Below are 9058 nucleotides of genomic sequence, written 5' to 3'. Positions count from 1 at the left end.
TTACAAGATCGACCGCTGGAGTAAAGATTTGTTCATTTTAAGGCTGCCTTTGTAGTTTGGTATTGCTTTTATTTGATTAACTTCATTAATCATTTCCCGTTTCTTTTCAGTTTTCGCTGCCCTTTTTATCTTATTTCATGTTTGATTATTCGAGTTTTAACAAAAAAAGATAATGTTTGAACTACGTTTTAAGAAAAAATACATTATTCATATCAAATCAATGAAAAATATATAATTTAAAAATAAGAAAAAATTTTAGATTTGCTTATAATATTATTTTATTAAAAAATATGTGGTTGAAATGATGTCAAATCACTTTTGAGAAATGTATTTTTTTGAAAATAATGTATCTCAAACAAGCCCATAAATCTCATTTATCTTATAGGAATGGAAAATGGGCCAAGTCGCTCGCTAGCCATAGTCAAGCAAGTTTCGATCATGTCAAATATTATACTAATATAAGCATTTGATAACTCGTGATAAAGAAAATTCAAATATCAATCGGTTAATAATATCATAATGGGTTAAATGATTTATGATCGAGCATACTGACTTAAAATCAAAATGAAACTTATCGTCCTATTTCCCATACCAATTCACGGAATAATCACCATAATAGTCAAGTCATGTCAGGAAGAATAAATCGACGGTCCATGAGGAACGGCTCGATTTACTACCCAAAAACTAAAAGATAAAACAAAAATCTTTGGACAATTGAAAAAAATAATGAAAACCAATGGGTTAGATTGATGTAGCATGGAACTTGGTAATACTAGTGGATCCATAGCTCGACTTAGTCCGAGATTAGCTCACTTGTATTTTTATATCAACTAATTCAAGAATCAAGTCTATATTGAAGCGTCATTTGCAAGTCGACATGTCAAGTTCGACATTGTTAAATTGAAAATCTCAAAACTAATCTTTCAAATTAAACCTACTTAAAATTGTTTATTAATATTATTGTAATGAAAGATGTTATTCGAAATTAATATGAACCTTCTTATTTTTTAAATTGTCAATTATACGATTTCTTTTGCTTAGAAGTGAAGGTGGCTAATTTAAGTGGATTGAGAAATGGAGAAAGGATCAAAGGAATGATAACAACGGCGTGGTTTTGTTATAATGGGTACAAATGATTTCTTTTTAATTATCTGTTTTTGACTGAGAGAAGAAAGGTATGATTTGTGGAAGACAGATTCTCTCAAGTGGGTATATATATTAATAATAAAATTCATCACAAACAAACTGTAAATGAATCATTATGCTTTTTCTAGAAGCTTAGATAAGTTTAATTGAAGCATGCAGAAAGTTCTAGAAATATAATTTTCTAATTCCTTTTTTTAGCTGAAGATTCATTCCCAAATCAGACCATCCCCAAAATTGCCTATCAAGTTCTCTCATATTCCATCGATATTTCAGCTTAATTCCAACCAAAATCCATAGTAATTTCTTAATCATTATCGAATGAACCTAACCCCATAAATTTGTCACCAAACCTCATCCCCCACCACCCCCTTTTCTTTTTCTTTTTTTTTGAAGACGGTGCGAATGGAAAAAGTTCTATCCTCTGTCTTTTGCTTTGGATAGATCTCAAGGGCAAAGTACCCTTCCTTCCTTACTGGTAGAACGGTTAGATATTTATATCGTTCTGATTGTTATAATTTTTTTTCAAATTTATGATACGTGGCTTATTGTAAATACAAAAATAATTCAAATTTATTCATTTTTTGTTGAACATCTCAAAACACCCTAAAACTTTTATGTCAATAATCACTAAGCATGTTATTATTTAAGATATTGATATTACTCAATGTGTTCAAACTCATTATAGTTTGGAAAATGAGATGATTCCCCATAGTCATGCTGATTTAATGTAATTCTTCGTGGTCACAATGTAACATATCGTGTTACATTACATATAACAAGTGACACAATCCACAAATTAAATGCGCCTTGCAATTTTTAATTATTCATTTTTGTGGTTTTGCTTTGTGTGAAGTTTATGTTGAAGTGTATTCCTATCAACTTTTTGTATAAATGATGCTTTTGCATTTTCTGTATTGAGAATGTATCGTGTTGTGTCACGTTATAACATAATATCTTACAAATAATAACATTCTATGCTACTTTGTAATACATTGTGTTTACAATATAACATTCCATGTTACAATACATTGTATGTAAATATGAATAGTTTCAATTTTCTATTAATTTTGATAGCAAAACATGGTTCAATTTTTAATGGCAATAATATTCACACTGCAGTTTTTGTTTTGTGCAACATATTTTATTGCAATGAATATCTTTGACCTTGGCTCATTATCTTATTAACATCAACTTTTTTGCATTTTTATCGCATGCCTTTAATTAATTAGCACATATTATTATCCTAATTACGGTTTCTGCCAAAATATTCTATTAGAGTGTTTAAAGTGTGGAGCAAATATTTTTTAAAATTTTTGTATTTATTATTATTTTTTTTTAGTTAATTGTTTCAATAATCACCCAACTTATATCATTGTCTCTGTTTACTCACTAAACATCAAAGTACTTCACAATGCTTATCAAACTTTATCGAATTGCTCTCCATCCAACACCCTAAAGAATTCGTTACCTTATTCGCTAATGTGGCTAATGAAATTTGACGTGTTAAGTAACAACCATTAAAAAGAAGTACAATTCAATAAAACTATTGTTTCATTATTCATTCAACTTACACTTGGTCACCCCATCGAAATTCAAAATAGTTCCCAATGTTTACTCATCTTTAAGATGTTGCATTCCATCCATCATGTGTCATATTTCGTTCCTTTCGTTGCTGATGTTCACACAGAAATTCAACTTGGTTCACCACAAATGTTAAAAGAAATTACAACTCAACAAAACTATCAACTCACTAAAATCACTATATACGAAACGTGATTTCCACGACCTCAAGGACTTTTTTTAAAATCCAATAAAGCGTCCTTAACGATATGTTTCAATCTAGAGCTGAAAATCTGAAGCATAATTTGTTCAATTGTAAATTGATTTGTGAAAATGTTGTCTATATTTTATTGCTTTAACTTCTAACTGCATCTAAATGATCATATGTGATCTTCAATTATTGTTTTGTATTTCGATCATATTTTTGTCTATATTTCACCTTTTTCTCATTCATTGTTTCCAATTCCATCGATTTCATTGATCTTTATCTAACAAACACAATATATATAATATTAAGTCATAATTCATTAAAATATTCAACAAATACTCTAATTTAAAAGCCTAAATAAGTGTAACGTAATGCATTTTAGGGCTAAAAATTAGGGACGCCTTATTGGATTTTAAAGAAGTTGGGCGTAAAAGTTGCTATTCACATATGGTAGTTTGCAGTATCTCAAAGATGAGCGACTATTAGGAAGAATTTTGAAGTTCAATGAGTAAACTATCACCTAGTGTAAGTTAGATGAATAATGAAAAAATAGTCTGGCTGAGTTGTAATTTTTTTTTAATGGCCGTAACTTGTTATGTCATATTCCGTTAGCCAAGCCAGGAAATAAAGTAACGGATCTTTTCAGATGATGGATGGAGTTTAAAAGGACAAAGTTTTGAGAGCACTATGAAACATTTGGAAATTTAATGAGTAAACCATAGCCATGGTATAAGTTGGGTGATTATTGAAACAATTAACTCTAATTTTTTGCTTATTTAAAATAAGGAACAAATAAGTCTTTTTATGTCCTCATAATAGATTTTTTTGACAGAAGCCATCATGAGAGACAAGATGCAATAACGGTCAAAAAGTTGAGTATAAGAATACATGGATAAAAAGTGGGAGATATTAGTACGATAATAAATAAAGATTAAATTATGATACTAACAAATGTTGTAGGGTCAATATAGCCACCTGTTTTTTAATTATGCGATTCAATCTTCTACGTCAATCTATTCGTTGAGAAGAATAGTAATTGTGGATTGTTATTAATTGTAAGCAAATTTCGAAAACCTTGCCTTTTAACATAAAGGGAAATATGCAATAAAGATTTCAAACTTTTCAAAAATGTGTAGTTCATTCCAAGCATTTAAAACGAAGGAGCTACATGAAACACAATTTTTTAATCAAAACCGTTAGATGCCTGCCTTTTTATTTGTTTTTTCTTTAATTTTAATTTTAAAAAAATAAATTATTTTATTTTTAAAAGTTTTTTTTTTTATCTTTATTATGTTATTTAGCTCCTGTTTAGTGAGGGATTAAAATCAAATTTTTAATAAATTTTGATAAAAATTGATGAAAATTGTAGTTAAAAAGTTGTGAATTTCATAAAATGTGTTGTTAAAATTAATTGTTGACTTTAACTTAAATTAAAATTTTAATTTCTACCAAACATGGACTTAATATTAATCATGTTTTTGTGAATATTTGTTCTCTTTTAATGTACAAACTAATAAATTGATATAATAATACTTGATAAAAAAAAAAATTTGACCATTTTTACTTCTTTAATGCCTAAACTAACGGAATTGGACGGTAGGGGGTGTTCCATGCTTCAAAGTTAATACAAGTAGTTTTTCGTCAATTTGAAAAGATGGGGGTATTTGATAACAAGGTCATAAATTGGGAGGTTTTGCGCCAAATAAGCCATAATAATGATGATTTTGAAAAGATGGAGGGGGTCTCAGTTTTTCTTTTTCAGACATGGGTTTTGAAAGTTTCAATTCAGTGCAAAAGGAAAGCCAAGAAAGGCGACAAAAAATTGCTTAATTATTTTTCTATACAACTATTTTTTTTTCTCTCTTCCTTCAATTAGGACCCGTTTGATTGTAAAGATGGAATTGAAAACGAATTTCAGAAAACTGAATTGTCTAGAAATTTATTTCCTTGGAATTGTAAATTATTGTATTTGATTGGTATAATTTTCCACGTAAAAAATATTGAAATAAAAGTATTTTTGGGTGTTCGTTTGGCTTTATTTTACATGAAAATTGTCAGTTAAAGAGATAGATTTTACTGGTATTGAAAATGAAATTTGTTTCTATTGCCAAAAAAAATTCAAGAAAATCATCTATCTCTTGGTGTTCGTTTGACTTTGTTTTACATGAAAATTATCAATTAAAAGGAAATATTTTTTTACAATAATTCTTAAAATTTGTTTCCATTACAAAAATAAATAAATAAATAACGTGAACAGTAACCGAAAAAATCAATTCCCGCCAGATTTTCCCACACAAGCAAGAAAATTGCACTTCCCAATAAAACCAAGAATCTAAATTCCATAAAAAACTAAACCCTATCAAAAACTAAAAGTTGAAAAATGCAAGGTAAATTCCATTTTTCATGGAAAAAATTAATCAATCAAACATACCCTTATAGTTTTTGTTTCAAAATAAAGCTATTTAAGCCTTTTCTTTTCATTATGTTAAAAGCAATACATCTCTACATACCTTCAAACGAAATTTTACCATCATCACTAAACTTTATTTTGTTTCGACTTGAATGGTTACTGAACTTAAAAGTAACATTTGTTATAATTTGATCTTTTGTCATTGTTTGTTAATTTGACTAACATGAATGTAGTGGTCAAATTATAAAAATGTTTGAATTCAAACAAAATGAAGTTCAATGATCAATGTGGAATTTTACCAAATGTTCAACAACGACCAAGTACCAATCAACATCTTTAACCCTATTTTTCTCTAAACCTTGGTTTTCATGTGTCCGGAAATGCCAATTCACAGAAAAAAAAATCTGGAAAATGGAATAAATGAGTCTTGCTTAGATTTTCTAAGCTCAAGTTAATTGTTGATGTTAACGTTCATTTTTTAGCGACAACGTTGAAGTTGATATGTTCACTTTGCTCTATAATATTGTTTATCGTTTACAGTTAATGATCGTTAACTATATCAACAATAACAATGTGATGGATGACGCAATTATTTGAGTGATTGGGGATCAAATGTTTGGTAGTTAGAGTGGATATGACTATAGATATTTTAATTAATTTTCTAATGCAATTTTTTTGCTTGTACAAAAGCAGAAGTACCAGAATTCTACCAGATGCTGACCTTCTTCTTTTTTTGCTAGTCTTTAACTGGTTAATACCTTGTGTATTCTATGAAAATTCTGGCAAAGAATTTCTGTACACATAGCACTTATGTTTCTAATATTATTCAATTCACTTTTTTAAGAATAATTCTATTGTACACTCAAAAGTGTATTGTACTAAATTGTTTACCCACTTTACGTGCACGCAGGACCCGCATGAATAAAAAAGTCCCAAAATGTGGTCCTCACCCCCTATTGTAAGTGGTCGATAAGAGATTAGGTAAAAAAAATTGGTACACGTAGCATTCTCCCTTTTCTAAAAGGGTGTTAAAGTTGAAAAAACCCAAGATTTTTTTCCCCTCATTAATGTTATATTGTCCAGTGTAATTCAGCATACCAGACGTCCCAAAAGTTGACATATGTTTACTTTCCAAAATCTTGAAAGATCAAGAGGATAAAAAGGTGAGCACCGCCAAGGAGAATCAAGAAAAAGGAAAAGCAAAAATGTTGAACCACTTATTTCAAATCTAGATGCTACCATGTTCATCTTATGAAAAGTGATTAGTTCATGGGAACACAACCTTTCTTTTTTAAATTATCTTGTTTTATCCATCAAAAGATTCTAGCAAATCCAGTGGACTTCTTGCCTAGGCATTTTGATTATTCATTGTTATGGATTATATCAGAAACAACACAAGGAAATATAAATATTTACAGTAATTCGCCCTCAATGTGAGAATTACATCCACAGATCCATTTCCCGCAGATTTCCACAATGAGGAAGAAGAAGGTTGCGATAGTGATCTCACCTTCTGTCTCACAAATACAATGGAATATTGGGGTGACCTATTAGTATTGCACGTGTAGAATGCCTATTATAATCCTGAATTCATAATGCACCTAGAAAATTCTGTCAATCCACAGTCGAGATGAAAAGTGTATAGTTCAATTAGACTCCATAAGTCTAATATTCATCTAGGATTTTCACCTCAGAGAGCAAGAAGAAACGAAAAGAAAGTGAGAATCAGGAAGGGAGAAGCTTTTTTCCAATACTAATTTGTAGTAAGAAAGCCTCCTAATGGTTTAGAAATTATTGCATTATAACAAATGTGAACAATAGAAAAGGGCAGATTCTATTCACAGGTCAAGATGTAAAATGTTTGTGAAAATACATAAACAAGATATATATGGTCCAAAACAATGACTGCAAACTTAAAGAAGAGAAATTTGAAGCAAAAAACTTGAGGGTACGTTTACCCTTTGGCATCGGGGATTCAAAGACATGTGGAAGCCTTTGAGGTGCTCTTGTTCAAGCCAAGAATAATCACAGTTACTGTAACATCGTCACGGTATTTCCATCTCCTGCCAGCAGGGATACTCATCAACTCTTCCATACTGAAACCCGCAGTGCCAAAAGTATAAAAATCTGCAGTCGTAATAACTTGGTCGAATATTAAACGGACATAGATGAGCTATGGAAATCTGCATTTTCTATATAATTTCTGATGATTTCACTAGATAACAGAAAAATCAGTAAATAATCATGTAAGTGGCAAAAACAACGATATAATCTACCAAAACTGATGGCACAAGCATACAATGAATTTTTTAGGCTAAAGTCCATACTCGAAAAGGACAATTCTTTTGACATATGCAAATATAAAGTCAGACGATAATTGAACTCAATAAATATAATAATTTAACTTTTGATTATTTAACATTGCAAAATACCTATAGGAGCCTGAATTAAATAACCTATAAGAGGAAGTAGACCAAAGGAATGATTTTTGATAAATTGTCAACATCACAGACATCATGCTGCTTTGCAGTATCAAATAAAAGGTGAATTTAGCAGATTTGGCCAAGACTTAAAAGAAATAAAAGTAACTTTTAGGCTTAGCCAAACATGTGTTTACTAACTTAAAAGTAACTTTTCTTGTCAAACATATTTAGCCTATTAAGAAGTTATTTTAAGTTCAAAAACTAATTTTTTCCAAATGTTTGGCAAAAAATTTACTTACATGTAACTTTTAAGCTTGGACATATTTTTGTCTAATCTTAAAAATTACTATTAAGTACTATTACTTCTTTTAGGCTCAGCCAAACATGCTCTATGACTTCAAGTCTTACAGTGGGTGAAAGAAATGAAATACAACAAAATTTGGCTCCATACCTGCACAATCTGCAGCCCTAACTACAAGCTGCTCTACTAAAAATTTTGCTGGATCACCTGATGGGTTCCTCAAAATGTAAGAATGCACGAGTTTTACAACTTCATTGTTGCAGAAGAAGTCAAATAGACCATCGCTTCCAAGTACAACGAAGTGATCAGAACTTGAAACTTCATGTACATGAAGTGATGGTTCTAAAGATACATATGGAGGACTTGTGAGATTATTGACTCGAAGAATACCCATCAAAGCATCATTCATGGTTTTCTGCACAATTAACTAGATCGGTTATTACGAAGAGAATTATAATTTCAACCATTACCAATGAAATCAAAATCATTTTAGAATCAAAAATTGCAGTAACTTCCCATTTACAGATGTTATAATAAGCAGATTGTAGCCTACCTTTTTCAAGTAACCAACTCCAAAGGCCCTTGTAACCTTCAACTCCCCTTTGACTTTTCCAGCCACGATTGTCAAAGGGTCATCAGGATGATCAAGTAGAAGTTGGGTTCTTTCAACTTCATTGTCAACAGTATGACTATCAGTGAGCTGAACAGCCTGCGGCCACTGACTTCCATTCATCTTAATGCCTTCAATGTATGTAGCTAAAACAGCTCAACTATCACCGACATTGAGAATATACAAGTCCTTCCCATGGAGAAGCACAAGCAACACACAAGATCCAATAGACACTAAATCAGGGCGGTTTTCCATTTCCTGTTCCACCATGTGTAGAAAATCATTTTCAGTTTGAGTAAGAGCACGTTGAAAGCCGTTAAGAACTCTTTTCTTCGACAAACCAAATGATCTGTCCACTTTCACCGAGGAAGGTGTAATGTCAAAAAAAATAATAAAATAA

At 30.5% G+C, this 9058-nt stretch overlaps 1 pseudogene; it reads right to left on the bottom strand.

Annotated features, from left to right (window-relative positions):
- Positions 1 to 7047: 7047 nt before the first annotated feature.
- LOC111371081 overlaps positions 7048 to 9058 on the bottom strand; it is a 15414-nt pseudogene continuing 13403 nt past the window's right edge.

Source organism: Olea europaea, chromosome 22 (genome assembly GCF_002742605.1).
Source record: "Olea europaea var. sylvestris chromosome 22, O_europaea_v1, whole genome shotgun sequence".
Classification (NCBI taxonomy): Eukaryota; Viridiplantae; Streptophyta; class Magnoliopsida; order Lamiales; family Oleaceae; genus Olea; species Olea europaea.
Note: the sequence above shows the minus strand (reverse complement) of the source record. Positions and strands in the feature narration are given on the sequence as shown.